Genomic DNA, 13,571 nt, shown 5'->3' with positions numbered 1-13,571 from the left:
AAGTACCTATACAAGGGGTACTATGCCTAACTTAGCCGAAGATAAGAGTGAGTGTCAGGAAGCGAAAGAAATCCAGGGCATTCCGGAAGTCTGTAACTTTCCCGATATATTCCCAGAAGACCACCCAAAAAAATCCCAACCATACGTCGAGTCGAGTTCGAATCGACTAAATCCCCGAAGCCACCCCGTAGCCAAATCCCCACACCGCTTAGTGCCGACTACAATACGGAACACCATCCGCTCATAGTCCAGAGAAAGAGGTTCCCGAGACAACTCAAAAGTCCATGAGGTCCACTACACCACGCACGACCTCGAACTAGGAGTCGTGGCATTTTCCCTGAAGATTTGGAGACACTACCTCTACGGTACAAAGTGCACCGTCTTCACAGATCATAAGAGTCTTCAACGCATTCTCAATCAAAAGGAGCTCAACATGAGACAACGACGATGGTGGAACTGCTAAATGACTACGAATGTGAAATTCGTTATCATCCAGGCAAGACCAACGTAGTAGCGGATGCCCTGAGTCGGAAGGAATACTCGGGTCACCGAGTAAAATCATTAACCATGACCATCCATTCCCATCTGTCCGAGCACATCAAGGAGGCACAGCTAGAAGCCTTGAAACTCGCACTACTAGAAAAACAGCCTTTTGCGACGCACAATGTGTGTCGTAAAACGCTCAGACGACGCGCAAATGCGTATCAAGGAAGGCCCTGTCCTAACGAGAGACAAAACGCTTTTGCGCGTCGTCTATTTACGACGCGCAATTACGACACGCATTTACGACGCGCGTTTACGACACGCATTGCGTATCAAGGAAGGCCCTGTCATAAAGGAAGATGACATGCATTTGCGTGTCGTAACCTTACGACGCACATTTACGACTCGCATTGCGTATCATTAAAGCCCCTGTCAAGAAAGGCCATGTCATAAATGAAGATGACACATATTTTTGCGTATCATAAATTTAAATGTTTTAAAAAAATATTATTTATAGATTTACTAATTTTCAAATTAAATTTGTATTTAATGTCTCATAATAGAAAATAAGATATCATATACAAAAAATACAATCCATTGCATAAAAATTAATGTCATACAAATAATCGTTCCATGGAAAGATAAAACAAATCAATAGAAGTTGTAACAAAATTTACAAACTAATTATATACAAGAAATATAAAAAAACATACCCTCAAATGCTTTTCAAAGTCTAATCTCCATGTCAGCTCTACAACTCACTTCTCGAGTTTGTCCTTAGTTTCTATAAGGGCTCCAACATCTCTTGCAGCATGTAACGACATATTATAATTTTTTTAATTACTAATTATTCTTATAATCAAATAATTTAGATAAAATTGTATTATATAATACTTAGTTTTTCACAGAAAATCTACTCACCAGCTTCAACTTTCTTAATTCTTTCCTTGCTACCTTTGAGGAAACTCTCTTTACTTGATAACTTTCAGCTGCATTAAGACAAAATACAAATCATTATATTTCTACTGTGTTCTTGTTTTTCACCTTTCATTAAATTTCAAAATGAAAATGACAAGATTTTCTTACATTGTCCATTTAACAAGCCTAGGTCTCTCTCATGCAAAATCTTCAAGTGAAAAACGTATCCAGACAAGAAAACATCAACACCTGCTTCATATCGACAATATTTCATTCCATAATCCTTCTCAAGACTAAACACAACATAATCAAAAACATTTTTCATATTATTATACTAAAAACAGAAATGTTAAACTTGGACTTAACAACTCTATTATTACACTAAAAACAAAAATTCAAATGGTAACTCCTGTATGCACTTCAAATGGTAACTCTTTTATGCACTTATAAGTTCCTATGTTCATATTATTATACTAAAAACATAAATGTTTTATACTTTTATATATATTTTTTAATTTATTGTGTTCTAAAGGCTTTGATCCAATCAATTTTCAATCTGAATTCACCTGGGCCAGTTTGTCCACCAGGTACACCACCTTCAGCATTCACAAAGAATACAATTCCAACAACTCTTGATGGATTAATTTCTATATCCACCTCAATTACATTCCATCTCCATGTTCGAAGGTAATGCGCCAACGGAATCTGCAATTCCATTCCAAAGTTCATCATTAACATCCTAAAATGTTTAACAAAATGCATTGAAAACTTACCTTTGCAACAACCTTATTGTGTTTAGGCACAGACACAAAAGCTTGCCATGAATTTTTTTCCATTTGTCCAGGAGAATTCACTCAATTTTCGGTGTAAATCTGAAACAAAAATTATAAAACTATTTATAACCAAATACTCAAAATGTGTTTACATATTTTATATATAAGAAGTAAGAACTTACAGTAGATATATAACTCCTCCCATATCCTCTGATTTTTAGTGCTACGGTATCGTAGGGGTCTAAATCGATAAAACCGTCAAACTGTAGGGATGATAATTAGAAAGAAAGATTGTTAGAAAGCTCAGGGGGTAAATGTGTAAATAAAAAAGTAAAAGGGTTGATATCGAGCTTTTTAGACCTCATTCCGCAAAATCCTCTCCGGCTAATATTCCATTTTGTACTATCAGTAACATCTTGAGAAAGATTCCCAGAGAATACTCCTATAATCATTTAAACATTCCAATAATAATAATAAATTATAAAATTATGCAAATTTTACTGACCAGTGTTGTCACCACTCTGTTGATTTCCAGCATCAGTGATTTCCAATTCTGCCGATCATAAACCTATAAAATAATAAAATAGTGTAAAAGAATACTTTTTTTAATCATGATGTAATTAAAATAATACATTTCTATAAAAGAAAAATTACACACCTCCATATTCAGAAACTGAATATAAATGCCATTTTTTAAGCTCTTCTTTGGAATTAAAGTTGTATATAAATCTCTCGCTAAGAGGAAACATGTCATTGACATTCCACGAGAGAGCTTCAAAACAAAAAACAAATAAAAAAATCAGGTTACTCCGGATATTATAAAAATTAGGGTTAAAATGCAAGAAATGGCAACGTACTTTTATTTATTTTTGTACTATAGAATTCTACTTTTATTTCTTTCAAAGTAGAATGTTGTAATAGGAAGAAATGAAAGTAGGAGGCTATAAATATAATAAACAAAATTAATGGAAGTATATATTGATGTTATTTGCATTTTAGCCATTAATATTTAATATCAATATTTATTATTAGTAGTAGAAAACAAAAAGTGTGCATACCTCTTTTAGTGCAAGTTAAAGAAGCTTGCCATAATGCTCGAACGTTGGACATTTTTTTAGCTCCTTAAAAACCCTATGAATTTAAATAATTACAGCAAATTTAAATATGTTCATCATTGCATTGTAACATTTTAAATTTTGGAATTTATTGTAATAAATATCATTCGAGTTGTAAATAAGATTAAGTTTAGGCCCTAAAGTGTAAAAGAGACAAAAAAAAAAGTGTAAAAACTTGATTTATAATAGGCTTCCTTTTCCCATGTTAAAATATGTTTGTCTATGCGAAGTTCTGAAATCTGGTATAAGAAAAAATTAAGCAAGTCACTTTCAATGGTATAAATCAAGTTTAAAATGTAAAGTTTACCAAATACCAAAAACTCAATATGTTACGGCAAATGTAATGAGAAGCATTAACATTGAATACCAAAAACTTAATTGCAATTTATCCTTTAACTTTTTATGAAACAAATTTCAAACAAAAATGCAAAACTCCGTTTCAATGAAAATCAAGAGTCTAGACAAAGTGGGGTTCTACTTATAGTATTATTTAACCTAATTGTAATTTTTCATCGGATAATCTAGAATTCATACAGGAATAGATAAAAAAGTGCATATAGGAGTTACCATTTGAATTTATGAAAACAAGTAAAGATAATATGCAATCCAGGGAAAACATGATAATAATGAAAAGGATAGAGCTAAACTTGGACTTTGACTTCAAACCGACTCCTTTTCAACTTCAGTATTGGGAGTTTTAAGCTTTTCTAGGTGAATTCACTAACTAAACCACAAACACAATAATGTTGGAGGCAATTCCGTAAAATCTTAGATACCAATTTGTGCTTGTAATTTGTAAAGTACTTTGACATCAAAAAGTATAGTGCGATGCTTTTTCTAGAAGAAATGAATGACCTCTATATTCAGAATAATGATTTTAATCGATATAACGTTTTTGGGATCGTGGAATCATGTCAACCTTCCAAATTTAACTAACCTTCAATCTCACTGAACTCCTCTTTTGACCTGTTATGGAAAAGCATCAGGAAATCAGCCTACTTATCAGTTATCATCACCAAAATACTTCTGAACATGAAGCGGAAGAAAACCCTGAAAATTCAGAAAACAACTAGAGAAAGAAAAAAGCAGACTCAATAGAAGATTGTGGAATCGGTATGCTTAGGAAGAATATTAATGTGATTTCTCCAAGAAAAAAGAAGACTCACTAGAAGATTGTGGAATCGGTATATCCACCGTTTTTTTCAGTAATTATAATCTTCTCTAATTTTACGTTTCCAAAAATTCGATTTCACACAGCGGTGTGGTGGTGCAAAAACTAAACGAAATTCAGTACACCGTTACCTGCAATGTTTGTAGATTCTGCTCGGGTAACTAAATGACGATGTACCCCTAGTCATCTTTTGGTCGGCACTCCTGCATCCCCCTTCTAGAAGACAACATCGACGCCGCCTCCGCATCCGCCTTCTTTCACGCTGTTAATGCCACCCCTCCACGTATACATCTTCGTCTCTCTTCTATTTTTCCTCCATTGCTGAATATATTTAAAGCTAATTAATGATGAAATCGTCACCATTACTTTGTCGCTTTTCTCCCCACTGTTGAAAACTGAATAGGTGTGATTATTGTTGCTTTCTTCAACATTTCAGAAGTTGAAATTGCATCTGGATTATTTATTGATTTCAAGGTGAAGGAGCATGTAGATGTTTTACTGCAATGACTGATTTAAACCTAGATACAGTAAGAAATTAGAACACGTCAAAGGAGTAGGGGGTCGATTTCGTTCATTGCCAAAAACCTAAGTGTTGTGAGAGAAATTATGAAAGGTGAACGATTAGTCTGCTTTTTTGGGTACTGAATGAGGATGTAGGTTGTTGGTGGTGGCGGGGGAGGAGAAGATAGCTTCGACGAAGGTCACAAATATGGAGAAAGGAAGAAGGAAAGGGTAAGAAGACATTGTCGTCAATGGCATGTGGCTGTGTCTAGGGTTAGAGAGAAGGAAGAGGGAGAGAATGGTTATATGCGATTTTATGAGAGATAAGGAGATTTAGAGGAGAAAGTGCAGAAGCGGGGCGCTTCAAAAATTTATAATTTCAGAGGATTTCGTTTTACCCCTTTAAAAACACGCGTTTGATTTAAAAATTATAAAGCGACATTTCTAGATGACACACATTTAACGTAACCGCCCTCCGTGTTTGTAAATTTTTTTTGCTAGACTCGAATTTTAGGGCAGGCACAAATGCGTGTCCTATATTCTTCAAATTTTGGAAAGCTGACATTATTTTTAGGACACACACAAAATGTGTATCGTAAATCAGTGTGTGTCGTTGTTTGCGTGTCATTAAAGGCTTGTTTTCTTGTAGTGTCGAGAACATCACAGATGAGACATTGCGGGGAATGGATAAAAACTTAGAAGTCAAGGATGACGGAACTCACTACTTCATGGACCGAATCTGGACACCGAAATTCGGCAGTTGCAGAGACGTGGTCATGAATGAGGCTCACAAGACAAAATACTCCATTCATCCCGGTTCAGACAAAATGTATTTGGACCTCAAGCAACTTTATTGGTGGCCGAACATTAAAGCAGAGATCGCTACCTATGTGGGCAAGTGCCTGAGTTGTGCCAAGGTCAAGGTAGAATATCAAAAGCCCTTGGGTTTGCTTCAGCAACTGGACATACCCGAGTAGAAGTGGGAGCGGATAACCATGGACTTCATAACCAAGCTACCCAAGACGACGGGTGGACTTTACATCATCTGGTTGATCGTTGACAGGCTAACCAAATCCGCACAATTCCTGCCACTAAAAGAGACCGACAAGATGGAAAAGCTAACAAGGACGTACCTTAAAGAAATCGTCCGACTACATGGGGTGCCAATATCCATCATCTCCGACCGGGATAGTAGGTTCACCTCACAATTTTGGCAGTCACTACAAGAAGTCCTTAGGAACCGAGCTTGACATGAGTACAACTTACCACCTTCAAACAGAAGGTCAAAGTGAAAGGACTATTCAAACACTGGAAGATATGCTAAGAGCTTGTGTGATAGACTTTGGTAAGAACTGGGATACTCACTTGCCACTCATCGAATTCCCTTACGATATCAGCTATCACACTATCATCAAGGTCTCACCCTGGAAGGGAATGGTATGTTTTGGAAAACATGGAAAGCTAAGTTCAAGGTATATCGGGCCATTCGTGACCTTTGCTAGAATCAGCCTGGTGGCTTACAAATTTTGACTACCACATGAACTCAGTAACATACATCCTACCTTCCATGTGTCCAACCTAAAGAAGTGTTTGTCCGACGAGACTCTTGTGATCCCACTCGATGAGATCGAGGTAAACAAGAGTCTACACTTCCTAGAGGAACCTATGGGAATAATGGACAGGGAGATCAAGAGAACAAAACAAAGTTGTATACCAATAGTGAAGGTCCTCTAGAACGCCAAGCGAGGGCGTGAATTCACTTGGGAGTGGGAAGATCAGATGAAACAAAAGAACCCACAACTTTTATGCTAGTTGTATGAACCCGTTTAAGATGCTAATTTTGGGACGAAATTCCATCTAATGGGGGGATGATGTGACAACCGGAAAATTTTGGAACAAGCAAGGGTTAAATTGTAATAGTGTATAAGTGAGTTCACAACGTATTTTGTTACAATAAAATCTTGAAAGCCAAAGGGGCATCATTGTGGGATTAAATATAAGGATATGTATATATAAACTTTGAAAACCATGATGTAGTTAATCTTTAAAAGCCAAATTGTTGGAACATAAAATCATGAATTTGAAACATTATTTTATAATTTATGGCCTAGTACCCCACCTCCCTTGTGATTTCGGTTTCTTAGGGCCGAAATCACCTCCTAGTGGGGACTACAAAACTGAAAACACCACCCTAGAACACCCTAGGCCGAAAACACCACTCTAGGTCTCCTTTAAGGCCGAAATTTCAAGCTATGAAGGACCTAGGACCGAAATCTCAAGGACTTTGGTGGTATACAAGGCGATTTCGGTCATGTATGGCCGAAATCACCAATTTGTTTTCCCTCCCAAAGTGATTTCGGTTGGAAAAGTGGGAAAAGGACAGTTGACTTTGTGATTTAGATGCTTATCCTCCTTTCCCATGCAAAACAATACCCAACATGTATCAAAGTAATTGTCCAGCAGATAACAAGGAAAACATCATTTCATCTCTTCTTCCTTAACTACGGCAGATCACCCTACAAACCCCACCCATTCCATTTCCCTCTAAAGAATTCTCCATTCCCTCTCAAGAAAATCAACTCCAAGCTTCCAAGTTCAAAATTTCCCAAGTTCATCCTTAGAACTTTGGTAAGATTTCCTTTTTGATCTAGTGTTTTGTTACACTTTCATGTTAGTTTCATATTATTTACATACATTATTATGTGTTAAAACCCTTAGGATAACAATATTTTCAAGGAAGCTCATCAACCCATTCAAGTGTTTAGGCGTGAAGATCATCACACCACCTTCTCAAACAACCCATAAAATCCACTCAAGGTGAGTTCATACCCCCACATTTTCAAGTTTTTCATGTTTTAGGGGGGGGGGGATACAATTAAAACTTTGTTTATCTCATAAATACTTACATGATTTCATCTTCAAGTTAAATATAAGATATTATTTGCATAAGAAATGGTTATCACTAGCTTTGGTATAATTATTTGTGATATTTTAGTTTTGAAATGCAAAACTAACCAAACAAACATAATCTACGTTATATCATCATAAGAAAATTTATGATTTGAAAAAACTACATGGTTTATGAAGCTTTTTACTAAAATATAGCTTTTCTATAAAAAAAAGAAGTACATTCTAGTTACTACACTATCATTTCAGAAGAAACATATAATTGTTTTAAAGGTATAATTATTTTCATACTATGTATACCTCATGAAGAATAACACTTTTGTTACAAGAAAATGAATTTTCAGTACAATAGACGTAAACTAGTTGATACAGACTTGTGAGACTTTAGGCTTCACCATACCTACCATAGTACACAACTAAGTCTTGCATTATAACCATAGTCTCTTGGAGGGAGAGCATGACACTTGTGTATAGATCTATACGGGATTGACAACCCCGCACCTAAACGGTTAGCTACAGTTAGACCGGCAGGTCTGGGGTGACAAATTTCGTAAACAGTTCCGACGTCTGAAGCGCGTCATTCAGGCAACCGGTCGCATTAGTATGGTTATAATAACTCACATTAGAGTGTTGACAAAACATTGGGTTTATGGGCTAGCGTACACTCAAATAGATTCACAAACTGATAAAACTTACTAAATCCATTTTTCCAGTAACGTATTACTTACATTTTAGTCTTGGGTCAAGCCATACAACGAGTTTAATATACATTCAAGTAGTTTTTATATAAAAGGTGAAGCTTACTAATACTACTTTCCAATAAAGGATTACTTGCATTTTAGTCTTGGGTTAAGACTCACAACGAGGATAACATACATTCAAGTAGTTTTATATAAAGGTAATGCTTACTAATACTAATTTTCAATACAGCATCACTTACATTTTTAGTCTTGGGACTTTAAACTAGGATAACATATATTCAAGTAGTTTTTATATAGAGATAAAACTTCATAACACTACTTTTCAGTATAACATTACTTACATTAGATCTTTAGACTTACAACTCATTTATAAAGAAAATATTAGATTTTCTGGAAGTTTACATTATCATTTGATCACACGCAACAGTTACAAATCCTTCTCATACAAAGCGCTTATGACCTCACCAACTTAATTGTTGACACTTTTCAAAATCACTTGTATTCTCAGGAAATCAGTAAACAGGTAATCACAAGAGTTTTTGGTGGATGGGGCGTCGTCGCATCTCATTATTTCATTATTGTCACAATGCATTTGATAGCATGTAAACGATGTTTTTGAGTACGATGTAAACATATTATACATCAATATAATGCTTATGATGCTTTGATCTCTATTATTCAACTTTTATGATACTGTACATGAAAATCATCCACCCCCAGACGTTTCCGCCATTCTGGTTTGGGGGTGTGAGAAGTTTTTAGGTTAATTCATGCTAATTAAGTCGGACACCACCCACTACCACCTGGGGTAGTGGTGGTCAATAGAAGCTCACGGAGGCGGCCACCACCTCGTGGTGGTGGTGGTTACGATTCTAGTCCAAAACATGTCCAAGCAACTCAATTAACAACCCAATCACACATAAATGCACACTGCCACCCAACACAGCGGCTGGTGGCGGCAGCCACCACCTCACGGTGGTCGTGGTGGCGATTTTCTAGATTATTCCGACCAAATTACCAACATACATACAACATAATATCCAAAATAACACACACAATAAAATACACACACACAGTCACCCTTGTGGCGGCAGGAGGTGGTAGAGGGTGACAGCCACCACCTCACGGTGGTGGTAATGGCTTTTCTTCAGTTTTACGGCCGAGATACACCCACACAACGAACAACCACATCGGAATATACACATAATTGTGACATAGAAGTTGGAATACACACAACAGCCTCCCTCGGAGTAGTGAGTGTCGACCGGAGTAGCGGAAGTATAGTTCTGAGAGCGGCGGCGATGCAACAATGGAAAAATGGTGGCGTGACTGGCGACGGCCTTGTCTTCACGGAAACGGCAGTGTAACGATCCGACCATGGACTACAGCAGCCCCGGAAGTCATCGGTCTTCCGATATTCACGACTGAATCATGACGGAAATGGCGACTATTCTTCTCCGTTAGCGGTGACTGTTTGTGGTCCTTGACGGCAACGGAAGCAACGACGGAACTGGATGGTTGACGGCTCCCATTGACGACAGGGACATTTTCTGGGATCGAAAGTCGGTTGGCGGCCATGAATTATCGGAGGATGAGCGAAAACTGGTGGTGGCGGCTGAAGGGTCATACCCGGCGGCTGAGAAAATTCATTAGGGTTAGGGTTGTACATGGCGAGTAAGATGGCGGGTTATATGGCAGCTCATATGAAATCTTTTTAATTTAAGTCCAATAATTACAAAACACCCCTGACTTCTGAAAATCTTTACAAAATAAATCCCAGAGTTACACTTTAACGCCCGAAAATCCAAATCATATCATTTGGCTCCCCGAAACCAACACCCGTTAAATATTATGGATTTTAGGGCCATTATAAAATAATATAAATTATAAATTTACAACTTGGGGTTCAAGGTTTATTATTTAATTACTCTATTTCAAACGGAATGTTACATGTTTCCTCAAGTGGAGATTAGTAAAGCAAACAAGAAGAAACTAGAAGTTTGATGGTGCATGATTCACAAACCCGAAGAAGCTCCTCACTTTGGGTGTTGGGTAATTCACAAGATGCTCAAAAACTCCATGAGCAATGGTGGTCAACTTCACTGTGGATGAATGGTTTCAATAATAGCCGAACACCTTGGTCTCCGCCTCCCTAATAACCCCATTGACATAATCCCGGGCCGCACTCGCTTATCCATTGATGTTATGGAGAATATGCATATCTTTCACCGTAAACCAAACGAGGACGTTCACCGAAACGTTGATGGTCAAGAGTATCTAAGTTTTGATAGCCGAAACAAGAAGATACTCACCGTAGCCAACAACATCCCATCTACTAATTGGGCCCTCAGGTCCAATTTGGGTGTTGTTGCACCCCGTAGACCCCCTACCACCACTTCCCAACCGTCTGCTCCACCTTTAGGTGCCTCCAGCTCGGTTCACCCCATCCCCTTTCCTGACCACTAATGGATAAGTTTGCATGATTAGACAACCACTACACGAGCCTTCAAGAGGAGGTAGGCGAGATATACAAGGGTGTCACCAAGAACACCTCCGAATTCTAGGACTACCACAATTTACAACAGCGATGGTCCCAACAGGAGCTACGATGGGCCGAGTTTGATCAGTTATGGGCCCCTCAAGAGCAACACAACCACAACATGCACTATCTGGTTGAGCGATCTTCACTGCACCCTTGTTTTACCACCGCAGCCGCATCCACCACCATCCCATCCCCAGTGCCCCCCCATACTATCCTGTTGATTATCATCCCTATTACCCTACACAGTTCATGCCTTATCCAGCTCCACCCGACCCTTAATAGGCCGGCTATGCCTCTCTCCAAGCATCGAGGACGATGCTATATTCTAAGCTTGGGGAGGGGCATCCACCCATAAAAATGGATCCCGTTTCATGTAGGTTACAGTTTTGTCCATATTGCATTTTAAAATTTTCAATCCTAAAAAGATTTTCTTTCTATCCTGATTTTAATATTTTTGCATCTCATTCTTTTTGCATTGCATAATTTTCAAAATAAAATAAATAAATAATAATAATAAATAAAACTCCAAAAAAAATTTATTCTATGTTTGTTTTAATCCAATCCAAGGAAACCTAATCTTCTATAAATATTTGAGTTGGTAAGTGAGTGGTATGCCTTGAGATTAGACTTGCTCTTTTTATTGAAAATCTCAAAGCAAGCTAATCACACATGAACACACCTCCTAAAGCTACTCATGCAAAATAGAAAATGAAAAGGTTTTCGACACCGAAGCATAACGACAAGTATAAGTTAGCCTTTGGGACACATGACCTGTCTTATGAGTAGTAAGTGCTCAATTGGACCCAAAATGCCAAATTCAAGAAATCATAAAAAGGATATAAAATTTCAATGCCCTGAGCCTTCCATCACTCTAAAAAGTCCTTTCTGCCTATTCCCTTCTAAGTACCATGCTTGGGGATATAGTTTCCAACTATACTTACGGGTCTTTGCGTGTTGACATCAGTCCCCCAAAAAATATCTTAGAAGCCTCTCATGGTAATATACCGTGAGATGTTCCAACAATAGAAAAGTCAACGACGAAGATATAAAGAAATAAGCCTAGCAAATAAATTAAAAAGAGTATTATGTGTTGTTTTAGCTTTTATTATATATATATATATATATATATATATATATATATATATATATATAAAGTTAATCTATGACCTTTGGGACTCGAATTAATAAACTCTGACGGGTGTTCTACACCTAGTCGTCTAAAGTTGAATTATTTGGGGCTGATTGGGTTGAAAGTTCGCTACACGGGTTCCATAGAAAGTCATGAACTTAATGATAACAATAAATAATATATATATATATATATATATATATATATATATATATATATATATATATATATATATATATATTCAAATAAAGCTACTTTGTGGCCTTTGATGTTTGGAAAAGAAAACCCGAGGGATGTCTTTAAATCTAGCACACTAAGGTCATCTGGTCTGGATGTGTTGGTTGGAAGTCCGTTACATGGATTTCAAAGAAATCCATGAGCTTTATTTGTAGGAAAAATATAATGATGTTATGTATATATAATTATATTTATATTAGTTATAGTTTAATTGAATAATATGCATCACTGTATGTACTAAAGTTAGGAAAGATGCTTGGCTGCCAAAAGATCCCCTTGGACTTGGACTTGAACTTATGACATTGGGGTTGATTCTTAACTACTTTGACTGGAGTACGTGGCTTGATATATGTAACCAATCTGGGTAAATTTTAGGGAATTTTTAGAAAAGATTTTTTTAGAAAAAGATTGTTGTTAATCAACAAATGACTGGAGTTGTTCATTGTAATATTTTGTAAAATAAAGATGGTTGAGCATATTTTTCATCACATGTGTTTTCACGAGAGTAATACCATAATGTATTCCATGTGCTGACTCAGTACTAGTAAGAGTGAACAAGTGTTGTGACTTTTGATTTTGTTGAGTTGCATTAGGGAGTGGCCAAGAGTCTTGTTTTTACTGTTATATAATTTTTTTGGACTAATGCCAAGTTGATTCAAGGTACGACCAGTACATTCCCAACTATGATGCAAAAATAAGGTTAATTGGGTTGGATCCCTTTCGTGTTTGTCTTGGTTATTGCATTAAGCTGCAAAAGTTTGGATTTTGATTTTTGTTCTTTTTCTTTTGCTCTCTCCAGTCTAATTTTTTTTGTTCTTTCTTGGGGAGAAGAAAGGTTCAAGCTTAGGGATATTTGTTAGGTGTATTTCATGCAACCATTTTGTAGTTCTATTTCATAAAATTGCATTTCATCTAGGCTTAAGCTCATGTATTTTACATGTTTTTCGGGATTTTCCATGATATTGTTTCACTCACACACTTTTGTGATATTTTAGGGACTTTTGGAGGTGGGATCTCGCTTAGGGAGGTAAATAAAAGATGTGGACAAGATTTCAGGACTTGCGGAGCACCAGGGATGAAGATATTATACAATT

At 36.8% G+C, this 13,571-nt stretch overlaps 1 pseudogene; it reads right to left on the bottom strand.

Moving 5' to 3' along the window:
• Positions 1 to 1,917: 1,917 nt before the first annotated feature.
• LOC145126098 (putative complex I intermediate-associated protein 30) lies at positions 1,918 to 3,284 on the bottom strand (annotated as a pseudogene).
• Between the last annotated feature and the right edge of the window lie 10,287 nt (positions 3,285 to 13,571).

This window comes from Lactuca virosa, chromosome 7, assembly GCF_052849685.1.
Source record: "Lactuca virosa cultivar CGN04683 chromosome 7, Lactuca_virosa_CGN04683_v6, whole genome shotgun sequence".
Taxonomy (NCBI): Eukaryota; Viridiplantae; Streptophyta; class Magnoliopsida; order Asterales; family Asteraceae; genus Lactuca; species Lactuca virosa.
This window is presented reverse-complemented; position numbering and strand designations above follow the sequence as displayed.